Genomic DNA, 13,472 nt, shown 5'->3' on the forward strand with positions numbered 1-13,472 from the left:
AAGCTTATCACTGTGCCTCCGTACAGGTGACAACAATAAACCAGTTTACTTGATGATCTGACTGGACTGATAAGTTGTATGAAAATATTGATATATCCACCTTTCCACCACTTTGAGACACTTCCTGAACCTACATTTGCCATTGCCTGCTGATATCTTTGTATTTGTCTCAGCAAATTTTTGTTTCCTGGCCCACCTTTCAATACTTTGGAGCATTTTACTAATTAAAGGTGCTATATACTGTACACACTAGTTGCTAACGACAAGTGATGACACCGTTGATGATAAATTAATAATTTCCTAAATACCCTCCTGATATCTAAAGAACCTGAATCCATCTGAGAAAATATGGATCCAACATATTAATTATTTGGCATGTATTTTTTTTTAAATTGAAGCTCTTCTAGACAAAATAGGTACATGTACGAACACTTAACCTTATAAAGAACGTGAAAGATGCAGTTTCATCCTTTGTATTAGCCATCAATAACTCTCTGAGACATGAGGCGAGATATCAGCTTTTATTGACTGGAAGAAAGAACAAGCGGTAGTTGACCACCATACTACATCCTGGAGAATGAGGCCGGGCTCAGGCCTCAATCGCCTTTATACCGGGGTCTGTGGGAGGAGCCACATGAGCAGTCAGCAGGGGGCGTGTCCAGACAGGTATATGTAGTTCACCACACCCACTTTTCGACCATTTTGTAGTGTAGTCAGTGTTCAACTAGTAGTGAGAAAAATGTCACATCAGGGGAGTGCGTTTCTCTTATTCAGGAAAGGATTATTTCCTCTGTGCATTGCTGCAACTGAATATAAATGCAAACCTTATAAATGTGCTTCTAACTTTGCTCCCATAGAGCAAAGAAGGAATTTCCATCACTGTTGGAGCAAAAGGCTGAACAGTGCAACTGCCTGTGTTCTGGCTAGGTTAATACTGCTTGACACTAAAATTTTGTCTGTTCATTTCACTCTGTAGAACAGATGCTGCTTACTGCAACAGGCACAAAATATTAAATCACCATAAAATGTAATTAAAATAGAACCAAATTGCCCTACAGAAAAGAGATTGCAGAGGTCTGGCGGCAGCAGATACCTTCCTGTCAGAGGTTGGCGATGGGATGTTGTAATTTGTGAAGCAAGTCATTTCTGAAAATTTTCCAGAAACACTGGTAATTGTTTGCAAATGTTTCGTTAATAGAACCAGCTGACTGCTGTTTTGATATTTTGTTCCCTCATTTCTTCACAACATGTTTCATAAAACATTCGCCACAGAATGTGACAAAACTAAATAAAGAATTTTTGAATAAAAACACAAAATGCTGGCAGAACTCAGCAGGCCAGACAGCATCTATGGGAGGAGGTAGTGACGACTTTTTGAATGATTTTTTTTCTCGTATAAGACATTTCTCTGTATTGAAATAGTTTTATCATTGAGAAAAACTAATAGGTATAGAAACACAATATTATATCTTTTGCTGAAACAATATTGTTTCACTTTAACTACTTGTTTTTCCTTTACTTGTGTCTTTATATCAGTAAACCTAGTTACAGTAATGCCAGCAAAGTTCTAGACTTTTGATAAAAGCAGCAAAATTGATTTAGTTTCACTGGGTTTGATGGAAAACTAAAACTTTAATTTGATTTCAATTTGCGACAATTTAATTGCTAAAATCATTTGCAAAGGTATAATTGACACTGTGAAGTAAAAGATAAACAGAATCTTCCAGTGGAGCCAGCAATTTGTAGCTAATTTGCAAAGTATACTGAGAAGGAAATTGAAGGCATTTCTGTCTCCTTAGGGTCAAACAAAATACCAGTGACAATCCAATTCCAGCTGGTAAAAAAATGAGTTCTTTCCAAGGTGATATTATCAATCAGAATGAAGATGGAAATTCTGATTTTATTCTCTGGAGGTCATCCAATTGTCTTCCATGGACATTCACAGTTCAAATAGTAGGTGGTATTTCTGTGGGACCCGAAAGCTGCAATAATCTGTCCTGTTGTAGCTAGAGAATCTGCAGTAGTTTCTCTTTCTTCCCCTGCAATACTGATTTTTGGGTCTCAGAATATATCCATAGAGCTCCTCTCATTTATATCTGAATGCAGCTCTTCAGGTGGACAGATTCCATGAATATCTTGATAATTTTGACAAACTTCTGTAGGCGTGTAGTGGAGAGTGTATTGATTGGCTGTATCACGGTCTGGTATGAAAACACCAATGCCTTTGAATGGAAAATCCTACTAAAAGTAGTGGATTTGGTACAGTACATCACAGATAAAGCCCCCCCCCCTTTCATTGAGCACATCTACATGACACTCTGTCATAGGAAAGCAGTGTCCATCATCAGAGATCCCCACCATCCAGGTCGTATTCTCTTCTTGCTGCTGTCATCAGGTGGAAGGTACAGGAGCCTTAGGACTTACACCATCAGGTTCAAGAACAGTTACTACCCTTCAACCATCAGGCTCTTGAATAAAAGGGGATAGCTACACTCATCTTCACGTCCCATCTTTGAAATATTCCCATAACCAATGTAATGCTCTGCAAGGTTTCTCTGTTAATGTAATGGCCTCTCTGTAATGTTTCACTGCTAAGGTAATGGTTTCTCTGCAGCAGCAATGTTTGGGTTATGACTAGAGATAATGGGGCTTTTGGAATGTATGTTAGCCAATGAGAGGCATGTTGTTCTTTCTTGTGGGCCTGGGAGCAGTGATTTCATGAAGGTGCAAGTAGAGAGAGTTGGTAGACCACCGGACAGAGTGGACTCGGAGTGAGAGTCCGACCGTGATGCTTGGAGGAGCTCGATGGGGAACGAATGGACGACTCTGTGGAGTTCCAACGTGCACTTTAAACTGTTTCATTAAAATTGACCCTTTTTCTTTTTATTTTCTTTACCAACCCTATAGTCAGCTTAAAATTTATAAAGTTCAATTGTTTAATTGCATATAGTGTACGGTCTGATTTTTTGCGGTTTGGATTTGTAACCGGGCAACACGTCGTGCACCATCCAAACAAACAAGATTTCTCAGTTTGGCTGGGACAGAAGCTGTCTTACCCTAGACAAGCGTAAGCTGGCCAAACCTCAGGGTTACACCCATAATCTCAGTTTCAAGGATTCTACTTCAAATTCTTATGATTTACTACTATTAATTTATATTTACATTTGCACAGTTTGTTGTCTTCTGCACTCTGGCTGATCGTTCATGATCCTATTATGGTTACTATTTTATACATTTGCTGAGTATGCCCAAAAGAAGATGAATCTTGGGATTGTATACAGTGACATATATGTACTTTGATAATAAAAGTTACTTTGAACTTTGAAAAGTCGTGCTTTACCAATCCCACCATCATTTTTTTATGAGCAAACATGAGGAAATCTGCAGATGCTGGAAATTCAAACAACAACACACACAAAATGCTGGTGGAACACAGCAGGCCAGGCAGCATCTATAGGGAGAAGCGCTGTCGACGTTTCGGGCCGAGACCCTTCGTCAGGATGACGAAAACGTCGACAGCGCTTCTCCCTATAGATGCTGCCTAGCCTGCTGTGTTCTACCAGCATTTTGTGTGTGTTATCATTTTTTAATGTTTATTTGTGCAATCTGGGTGTTGTTGGCAATTGTCCACTTGGGTAGTGCACATTCATGATGTATTGGTGAACCATTTTCTTGAACTGCTGTGATGCTTTTGATGAAGGTCTCTCATGGTACTATTGGGGAGAGAGTTCTATGAATCTGGACAAAGTAATGAGGAGGGAGCCGCAATATGTCCCAGATAAGGATCTTGCTCAGCTTGGAGGGTAATGTATAGGTGGTGGTGTCCCCTGGTTTTAGAGGGTGGGGGATAGGATGAATAATTAGGGTGTGTTTGCTGATCGTATGGGAATGAACGTTAGGTTAGTGAATGGGGTGCCTATCAAAGTAGATTGTTTAGTCCTGTGACTGAGCTGAACACCTTGCTCTAAACACCTATATCCAACTTATAAACGCTAGTATGTTAGGACAATGAGATGTCTTATTCTTCTGACTTGAATGAATGTTGACCTTGAGGACATGACGCATAATCAAAGACTTTAAAGATTAGCTTTATTTGTCACATGTACCTTGATACACCCAGTGAAATGCATCGTCTGCATCAACAACCAACGCAGTCCGATGCCTATGCTGGGGGCAGTCCACGAGCGTTACCTTGCTTCGTATGCCCACGACTCACTAACCCTTACTCTTTGCAACGTGGGAGGAAGCCAGGGCACCTGAAGGAACCCTACACGGTCACAGGCAGAATGCACAAACTCCTTACAGACCGCAGCGGGAATCGAACCCTGATCAGTGGTGGCTGGCACTGGAAAGCATTGTGAGAGTCGCTGTGCTATCAATCCGCACATGGCAGTCCCTCAAGCTCACAGTGTCTATGCGTCTAAAAATAATTTTCCACAACTTGTTGCAGAGATGTCATTATACATTCTGAATACTTTAAACTGAGACTCTACTGTAACGGCACAGTACCAGAGAGTAGCGCAATCACTTTGCAATGTCACCGGTCACCCGTTGGGGTTTTCTGGAAGGAGTCTGAACCTTCTCCCTATGACCATGTAGGTGTCCACTGGATGCTTCAATTTCCTCTCACGTCCCAAAGACATACCTGTTAGGGTTAGTGAGTTACAGGCAAGGCTGAATGATTATCGTCCGGTGCCATTAATATCAGCCATTATGAAATGCTTTGAACAGCTGTCATGGAGCACGTTAAAGCCTTTCTCCCAGCTACATTCAACCCTTTCCAGTTCGCTTATCACTCAAATCGATCCACTGATGATGCAATAACATCTGCCCTCCACTCTGCCCTGTCCCACTTGAAAAATGGGGTCTCATGCCAGACTGCTGCTTATAGACTTCAGTTCGTACTGCGGAAACAGGTGGAGAAACTGTCCTCGCTGGGTCTCAACACCTGCCTCTGCTATTGGTTACTGGATTTCGTAACAGTAAGTGATTCACCATCAATAACTCTCGGAGACGTGAGGCGAGATATAGGCTTTTATTCGCTGGAAGAGAGCAGTCAGCAGCAAGAGATCCCCACACGACATCCTGGAGACTGAGGGAGGAGCTGTGTCCCCAATCGCCTTTATACCGGGGTCTGTGGGAGGAGCCACAGGAGCAGTCAGCGGGAGCGTGTCCAGACAGGTATATGTAGTTCACCACATTCACTCCCCCTTTGTTTTAAAAGAGCGTCCCCATGGGGCGAAGTTTCTTACAAGTATATTTACAGGTTAAGTCTATCAGGTGGTCGAATCTGTCGCTGCGATCTACGTAGCTGGTTCCGGCCCGACTTGAGGTGTTGGCCCATTAGGCATCAGTGATCCCTCATGCGTGTGCGAGTTGCCCAGTATGGGAGTGTCGTGAGGAGTCTGTGTAGGGCTTGGTGTGCCCGGTGTCACCTCGGGTACAGGGTTCATAGTTACCGGGGAGTGTTCGGGGTAGTGGTCTGCTGCTCCTGCAGGCACCAGGTCGCGGACGGATACCGTGTCCTCCCGCCCATCAGGTAAGACTACGTAGGCATACTGGGGGTTCGCATGAAGTAGGTGAACCCTCTCGACCAGCGGGGAGTATTTATTGCTCCTCACATGTTTCTGGAGCAGCACTGGCCCTGGGGACGTCAGCCAAGCTGGTAGAGTGGTCCCAGTGGCAGACTTCCTGGGAAAAGAGAATAGGCGCTCGTGAGGGGTGGCATTGGTGGACGTACATAACAGGGAGCGGATAGAGTGGAGTGTCTCAGGGAGGACCTCCTGCCATCGAGAGACCGGCAACCCTTTTGACTTAAGGGCTAAAAGTGTGGCCTTCCACACTGTGGCAGTTTCCGTCTCCACCTGTTCATTTCCCTGGGGATTATAACTCGTGGTCCGACTGGTAGCAATGCCCCTAGCTAGCAGGTACTGGCACAGCTCGTCACTCATTCACTCTATCACTGTAGATATAGCAGGGATATCCAAACAGAGTGAAGAGCTGGTGCAGGGCTTTTATGACGGATGTGGTAGTGGTGTCGGGGCAAGGGATGGCAAGGGTGAACCGTGAGTACTCGTCCATAATGTTGAGAAAGTAGACATTGCGGTCGGTGGAGGGAAGGGGGCCTTTAAAGTCAACACTCAGTCGCTCAAAGCAGTGGGTGGCCTTGATAAGTTGTGCCTTTTCAGGACAGTAGAAGTGCGGTTTGCACTCAACGCAGACTTGGCAGTCCCTGGTCATCGTCCTGATGTCCTCAAGGGAGTACGACAGGTTCCGGGCTTTCATGAAATGGTAATATCAGGTGACCCCTGGGTGGCAAAGATCTGTGTGGAGGGTGTATAGCTGGTCGAGCTGCACGCTGGCACACGCTCCCCGGGATAGGGCATCAGGGGGCTCATTGAGCCTTCCAGGCCGGTACAGGATATTATAGTTGTAGGTGGAGAGTTCTATTCTCCACCGCAAAATTTTATCATTTTTGATTTTGCCCCGCTGTTGGTTGCTGAACATGAACGCAACCGAGCTCTGGTCGGTCAGCAAGGTGAACCTTTTGCCGGCGAGATAGTGCCTCCAGTGCCTAATAGCTTCCATTATGGCCTGGGCTTCTTTCTCCACCGCGGAGTGCTGAATTTCAGGGCCTCGAAGGGTACGAGAAAAGAATGCTACTGGCCTGCCTGCCTGATTGAGGGTATCAGCCAGCACGAAATCGGAGGCGTCACTCTTTACTTGGAAGGGAATGGTCTCGTCTACCGCATGCATCGTTGCTTTGGCAATGTCCCCTTTAATGCTGCTGAAGGCCGCGCAGGCCTCGGCAGAGAGGGGAAATGTGGTAGACTTGACCAGGGGGCGGGCCTTGTCTATGTAATGAGGGACCCATTGGGCGTAATAGGAAAAGAAGCCCAGGCACCGTCTGAGGGCCTTGAGAGTGGTGGGAAGAGGGAGTTCTAACAGGGGGTGTATACGGTCTGGATCAGGGCCAATGACCCCATTCTCTATGACATACCCAAGGATAGCGAGTTGGGTGTTTCCCAACACACACTTGTCCCTATTATAAGTAAGGTTCAGGGCTTTGGCCACTTGGAAAAATCATTGGAGGTTGGTGTTGTGATCCGGCCAGTCGTGACCACAGATGGTGATGTTATCCAGATAGGGAAATGCGGCCTTCAGTTGGCACCGGTCCACCATCCGGTCTATTTCCCTCTGGAAGACAGAGACACCATTCGTAACACCGAAGGGGACATGCAGGAAGTGATAGAGCCTGCCGCCCGCTTTGAAGGCAGTGTAGGGACAGTCCTCTGGGCGGATGGGGAGCTGGTGATAAGCGGATTTCAGATCTGTGGTCGAGTACACCTTGTACTGAGCTATCTGGTTGACCATATCCGCGATGCAGGGTAGAGGGTACGCGTCAAGCTGCGTGAACCTATTGATGGTCTGGCTATAGTCCATGACCATCCTATTTTTCTGCCCAGTCCGAACAACAACCACCTGGGCCCTCCAAGGGCTTGTGCTTGGCTCAGTGATCCCCTCCCTGAGCAGCGGCTGCACCTCCGACTGAATGAAGGCCCTGTCCCCCGCGCTGTACCTCCTGCTTTTAGTTGCCACAGTTTTACAGTCGGGGGTCAGGTTGGCCAACAGCGGTGGGGGAGGGATCTTGAGGGTGGAGAGGCTGCAAGTGGTGTCAGTAGCGCAGCTGTCAGCATGGTGCTGGGTGGGATGTGTGGTTCGGTGTGTGTGTGTGGTCAGTAGTGGGGTATATGGCGAGGTCCCACAAAACTGAGGATTCCTGACAGTGAGTGGTGGGAGGGGCCCATCATATGCCATAGTCACACTTTCGAGGTGGCTCTGGAAGTCGAGCCCCAATAACACAGGGGCACACAGTTGAGGCATGACCAGTAACGCAAAGTCCCAATATTCTGTGCCCTGCACCACCAGTGTCACTACACAACCCACCCGGATGTCTATGGAATGCGACCCAGAAGCCAAGGTGACCCTTTGGCTTACCGGCCATGTCATGAGTCCGCAGCATTGCACCGTGTGAATAAAACTCTCAGTACTGCCCGTGTCAAACAGGCAGCTAGTCCTGGTCCCCTCCACCAGGATGTCCATCATTGACCTTGCAAGCTGCTGTGGGGCGCTTTGGTCGAGGGTTACGGAGGCCAGAGTTGAATCGCCGTCTTGGTGTCCGGTAAGCACCCGTGGGTAGGGGGCAGGACGAGGTGGTGCCGACAAAGATGGCCGCCCCCATGTCTTGCACGAGGCGGGCAGGCAAGATGGCGGCGACAAAGATGGTGGCCCCCATGCCTCACACGCAGCGCTGCCTGACCTCGCTCATTGTTCAGACTTACAGACCTTGGCGAAATGGCCCTTCTTTCCGCAGCTGGAGCAGGTAGCTTCTCGGGCCGGGCAGTGTTTTCGGGGGTGCTTGTTGAGTCCGCAGAAGTAACACTGCGCGGACTTGCGACTGGCAGCAGCTGTGGTTGGTTTCGGGGAGTTCATGGACTCGCGAGTGGCAGCAGTGGTAGTCAATTCGCTCGTGGGTGGTGGGGTCTGAAGCGTCCATGGAACCGGCAGGGTATCGCGCGACTGGACAGCATCAGCGTTGTGCAGAGCAGCCTCCAGTGTGTCAGCCAGCTCAATCGCCGAGCGTAAGGTAAGATCAGCGTGTTCCAGCAGCCGCTGGCGCACGTACACTGACCTGATCCCCATAACGAAGGCGTCTCGTACCAGGAGCTCTGCATGCTGTTCCGCCGTCAGTCCCTTGCAGTCGCAGGCCTGCACGGCTCGGACAAACTCCCTGCTCGACTCGCCGGTCCGCTACCACCACGTCGCTAAGCGATGTCTTGCATAGACGGTGTTCACCGGCCGCAGGTACTGTCTTTTGGGGGCGTCCAGTGCCCCTTGGTAGGTCGGCAGGACCCTGATAAGGGAGAATACTTTCGGGCTGAGCCTGGAAAGGAGGATTTTGTGCATTGTGGCAGGCTCAGTCAGGGGAATCACTTCCAAGTATGATTGGAAGCATGCAAGCCAGAGTTCAAAGACAAGAGCTGCTTCTGGAGCTTGAGGGTCCAAGTCTAATTTTTCCGGACGTAAGATACTCTCCATGTTTTAAAACTTCCAGCGAATAAAGTTGATGCACCATCAATAACTCTTAGAGACGTGAGGCGAGATATAGGCTTTTATTCGCTGGAAGAGAGCACTATCAGCAGCAAGAGATCCCCACACAACATCCTGGAGACTGAGGGAGGAGCCGTGCCTCCAATCGCCTTTATACCGGGGTCTGTGGGAGGGGCCACAGGAGCAGTCAGCAGGGGAGGCGTGTCCAGACAGGTATATGTAGTTCACCACAGTAAGGCCACAGTCAGTCCGTGTGGGCAGTGACGTCCCTCGTCCCATTACGTTGACTGCTGGCACTCCCCAAGGCCCCGTGCTCAGCCCGCTGCTGCTCACACTGCTGACACGTGACTGCGTCGCAGGATCCAGCTCAAACCTGGTCAGCAAGCTTGCAGACGACAACGGTGGCTGGCCTTATCAAGAACAACAATGAGATGGAGTAGAGAGAGGAAGCGGAGCGGCTGGTGGATTGGTGTGAGGAGAACACCTAACATAGAGAGATCATTGTGGACTTCAGGAAGGTGCAGTCAAACCATCCCCCTCTGTGAATATATGGCTCCTCCGTCGAGAGTTAAGTGTACCAAGTTACATCACGGATGACCTCACATCAGCTTCCTGTAAGAGAAGGCAAAGCAGCATCTCCACTTCCTAAGAAGATTGAGGCAAACAAGGCTCCCAATCCCATCTTAACTGTGTTTTACAGGAGCATCATTGAGAGCATCCTGACAAGTTGCATCTCCATCTGGTGTGGGAGCAACAGAACATCAGACCAGAAGCCTCTACAAAGGACTGTGAGAGCAGCTGAGAGGATCATAGGGGTCTCCCTATCATCCATCGGGGACATTTATCAGAAACACTGAGTATGCAGGGCCCTTAGTATTATTAAGGACCCCATCCATCCATCCAGCATCCTCTTTGACTTTCTACCATCAGGCAGGAGACTACGATGCATAAAAACAAGAACTGTTAGAACAAAACACAATTTCTTCCCCAGGCCATTAGGCTTATGAACTCCCTACCGCATCATATTCAAATTGTCTCCAGTTAATCTGTTCTGTACCTTACAACGTTTAATATTAATGCACTTTAGTCTGTTATTTATGTGTAATTCATCTATAAATTTTATCCTTACCTTCATAAGTTATCGTGAGTTATGTGCTTTACACCCTGGTTTGAAGAAACACTGTCTTGTTTCTATATATATTATATGGTTACATGTACGTAGCTAAATGTCAATAAACTTCACTTGTCACTTGACACCTGATGTTGGTGCTGGAAACAAGGAGACATGTGACAAATGCCTCCAGCACAATCATCAGACTGTGATGGTGTTGATGCAAAATGAGTCATTTCCATAAGGAAGACATAACAGCATAATTACACCATCGGCCCATCAAGTTACTCTGCCATTCCACTATGGCTGAGTTATTATACTTCTCAATCCCATTCCCTCTCTTCTCCCCATAACCTTAGAACATACCAACCTCTTCTTTAAATATACCCAAAACTTGACCTCCAGAGCTGTCTGTGGCAATCTACACAGATTCAATTACCATCTGGCTGAAGAAATTCTTCTTCGTCTCTGTTATATAGGAGTTTCTTTCTATTCTGGGGCTGTACCCTCCCGAACTAGACTCCCCCACTATATTCAATTTATCTCGGTCTTTCAATAAGCACTTCACTGTGCGTTTTCAATGACTCAATGTCCATGTGACAAATAGAGCTTATCTTTTGAACCAAGTCCTCATTAAGTTTATGTGCTGCATGTAGTCTCCTCTTGTTCTGCTTGTTTAATCATGTGGCAACAGTGAAAAGACAGGACTAGTTACAGATCTGCTCCCCTTCAGATTGGTTCCAAGTGCTTAGGCCTCTCTTTTGGAGCCATGCATCTGTTTTCTGTCTGCATTTTATTCTGAGTTGCGAGCTTATTCAGTTTTATGACAGCTAACCACACGGATCAGGCGTGGTAAAAATGAAGGATTTAGTTACGTGTACATGCTTTGCTCTTGGCAGTTTAAAGCTGCAGACTACCTGGTGTCATATGTTTGTTCACTGTTTAATTACATTTGAAACCACTTAACTCTACTTAACTTTGCTTAGGTCCACTTAAGTACATTTAATATTGCTAGTTTTAGTTTCATGAGTTTCATCGCTTCAAGATTGTATGTTTTATTAGTTGCTAATAAAGGATCAAATACACTTCTTTGACTTTCTTTAACATTATTATTTGATCGCTCAGAGGGCACGTCATACAAGATAACTCCCTATGTGGTCACCAGCAGTGGCAGTGGCTTGTTCGAGTAGCTGCTACCTTTCTTTCCAATATCTCTTCCATGTTATTTGCCTCCACTACCTCAGCCAATCTGTTTTTCATCTTGCTGTCCCAGCTTGTGAAGGGATGGACTGAAGGTGTTCATACACATTCCCTCTTCCAGGCTTTCGTCCTCAAAATATAGACAACTTGGCTTCTGCCAGGAACTTCCTATTGAATTAATGCAGACTCAGATCTCTGGGATATGGATTGATCAGGAAATGAGTTAATGGCTTCAAGGCATATGCTGAGATAAATAAACTAGCATTTTATTTTATCAAGTGAACAGATGAAGGAATCAGTCTATCAGTTATCTCTTTGTCTGTTGCACCCTAATTAAGTCTACATACCAATCCATCAGAAGACAACTTCTTTGAGCTCATCAACATGGAACCATAATACAGAATTGTTGCTTAATTCTCAGCAGAAATCTTGTGGTGAAAGTTATTTGGATGTCATATTCAAGACAGGGTTTTTTAGTTGGATATTCAGTCTTTGAGTAAATTCAGAGTGGAAGTCCTGTGGAATCAAATCTGTGTTAACCATCCATATAATCTTATATTAATCCCATTTTTATTCTCCACAACTTCATACCATTCCTTGCAAATTCTACCACTCGCATTCACATAGGGGCAATTTAGAGAGATCAATAATCAATCATCAGTTGGAGCAATGGGATTTGGGAGGGAATAGGTGCACTTGGCAGAAAGCCATGTTGTCACAGAGGGAATGTACAAACTCGGAGAGACACTGTCTCCGTTCGTGTGAGGTAGATGCTCTACCAGCTATGTTACTGTGCCGCCCTGAATTTTGTGTAGTCCGCTTTGTGGAGCAGGTCACTGAAGACAGATGCAATTTAACAAAGTACATAGAAATTAGCAGCAGCAACAGTACTTTGGAAAAATATTTTAACCTTTCTTCAGACCAATTTTTCAAAATTATTTGAAGGAATCCTAATTAACACATTTGAGAAGTGCTCTTGATCATTATCTCATGCAACAGCATGTGCATCAGACTGAATGAATGTGAAGAGGAATAATCACTTCAGACCAAGAACCAGTATTGATTTCTTGACTAGTGTTTATGATGGTTTTCATTTAGCTCTCAGTCCTTTAAGGCATGAGCTTTTCTGGAAGCGAATTTCAAAATGCTGTTCTGTACAATTCCTTCCGATTTTTTAATGCATTCCCTTCTCATACCACTGAACTGAGTATGCATGGATTCTTTCGATTTTTGTGTTTTATATTCTGTGTTTTTCGCTCGCTTGTTTTTATTGCCATTTGCTCGGTTTTTTGGGGGGGCATTGATGTTGTTCTTTGAGCAGGTTCCATGGTTTTCTTTGTTTCGTGTCTGTGTGGAGATGACTCTCAGGATTGTATACCGCTTACATACCTTGACAATAAACGCACTTTGACTCTTTTAACAAACCTTAGATATATGTTGTTCAAAAATAAGGAAAACAGACTTCTGTTCCTTCCTGATGACATAAAACTGACAAAGGCAAGAACTGGTCAAAAAGGTTCTTTAGTCCCTTGACTACTGAATCTAATTAGTAAAACGTAGAACAACACAGCACAGTACTTTCCCTTTGGCCCACGATGTTGTGCCGACCTTTTAACCTATTTGATGCTTCCCTCCCATGTAACCCTCCATTTTTCTATCATCCATGTGCATATCTAAGAAATGCCCTAACATATCTATCTCTACCACTATTGCCAGCAGTGCATTCAATGCACTTACCACACTCTGTGTAAAGAACCTACCTCTGACAACCCCCTGTACTTTCTTCCAATCACATTAAAATGATGTCCTCTCATACTAGCCATTGGCACCTTGGGGAAAATGTACTGGCCGTCTACTCTATCTATGACTCTTATTATCTTGTACACCTCGATCAAGTCTCCTGTCATCCTCCCTCTCTCCAAAGAGAAAACCCTAACTTGTTCAGCCTTTTCTCATAAAACATGCTCTGTTATCCAGGCAGCATCCTGGTAAATCTCCCCTGCACTTTCTCTTTCTCAAAAGCTTTGACATCCTTCCTATAATCAGGCGA

This window comes from Hypanus sabinus, chromosome 2, assembly GCF_030144855.1.
Source record: "Hypanus sabinus isolate sHypSab1 chromosome 2, sHypSab1.hap1, whole genome shotgun sequence".
Taxonomy (NCBI): Eukaryota; Metazoa; Chordata; class Chondrichthyes; order Myliobatiformes; family Dasyatidae; genus Hypanus; species Hypanus sabinus.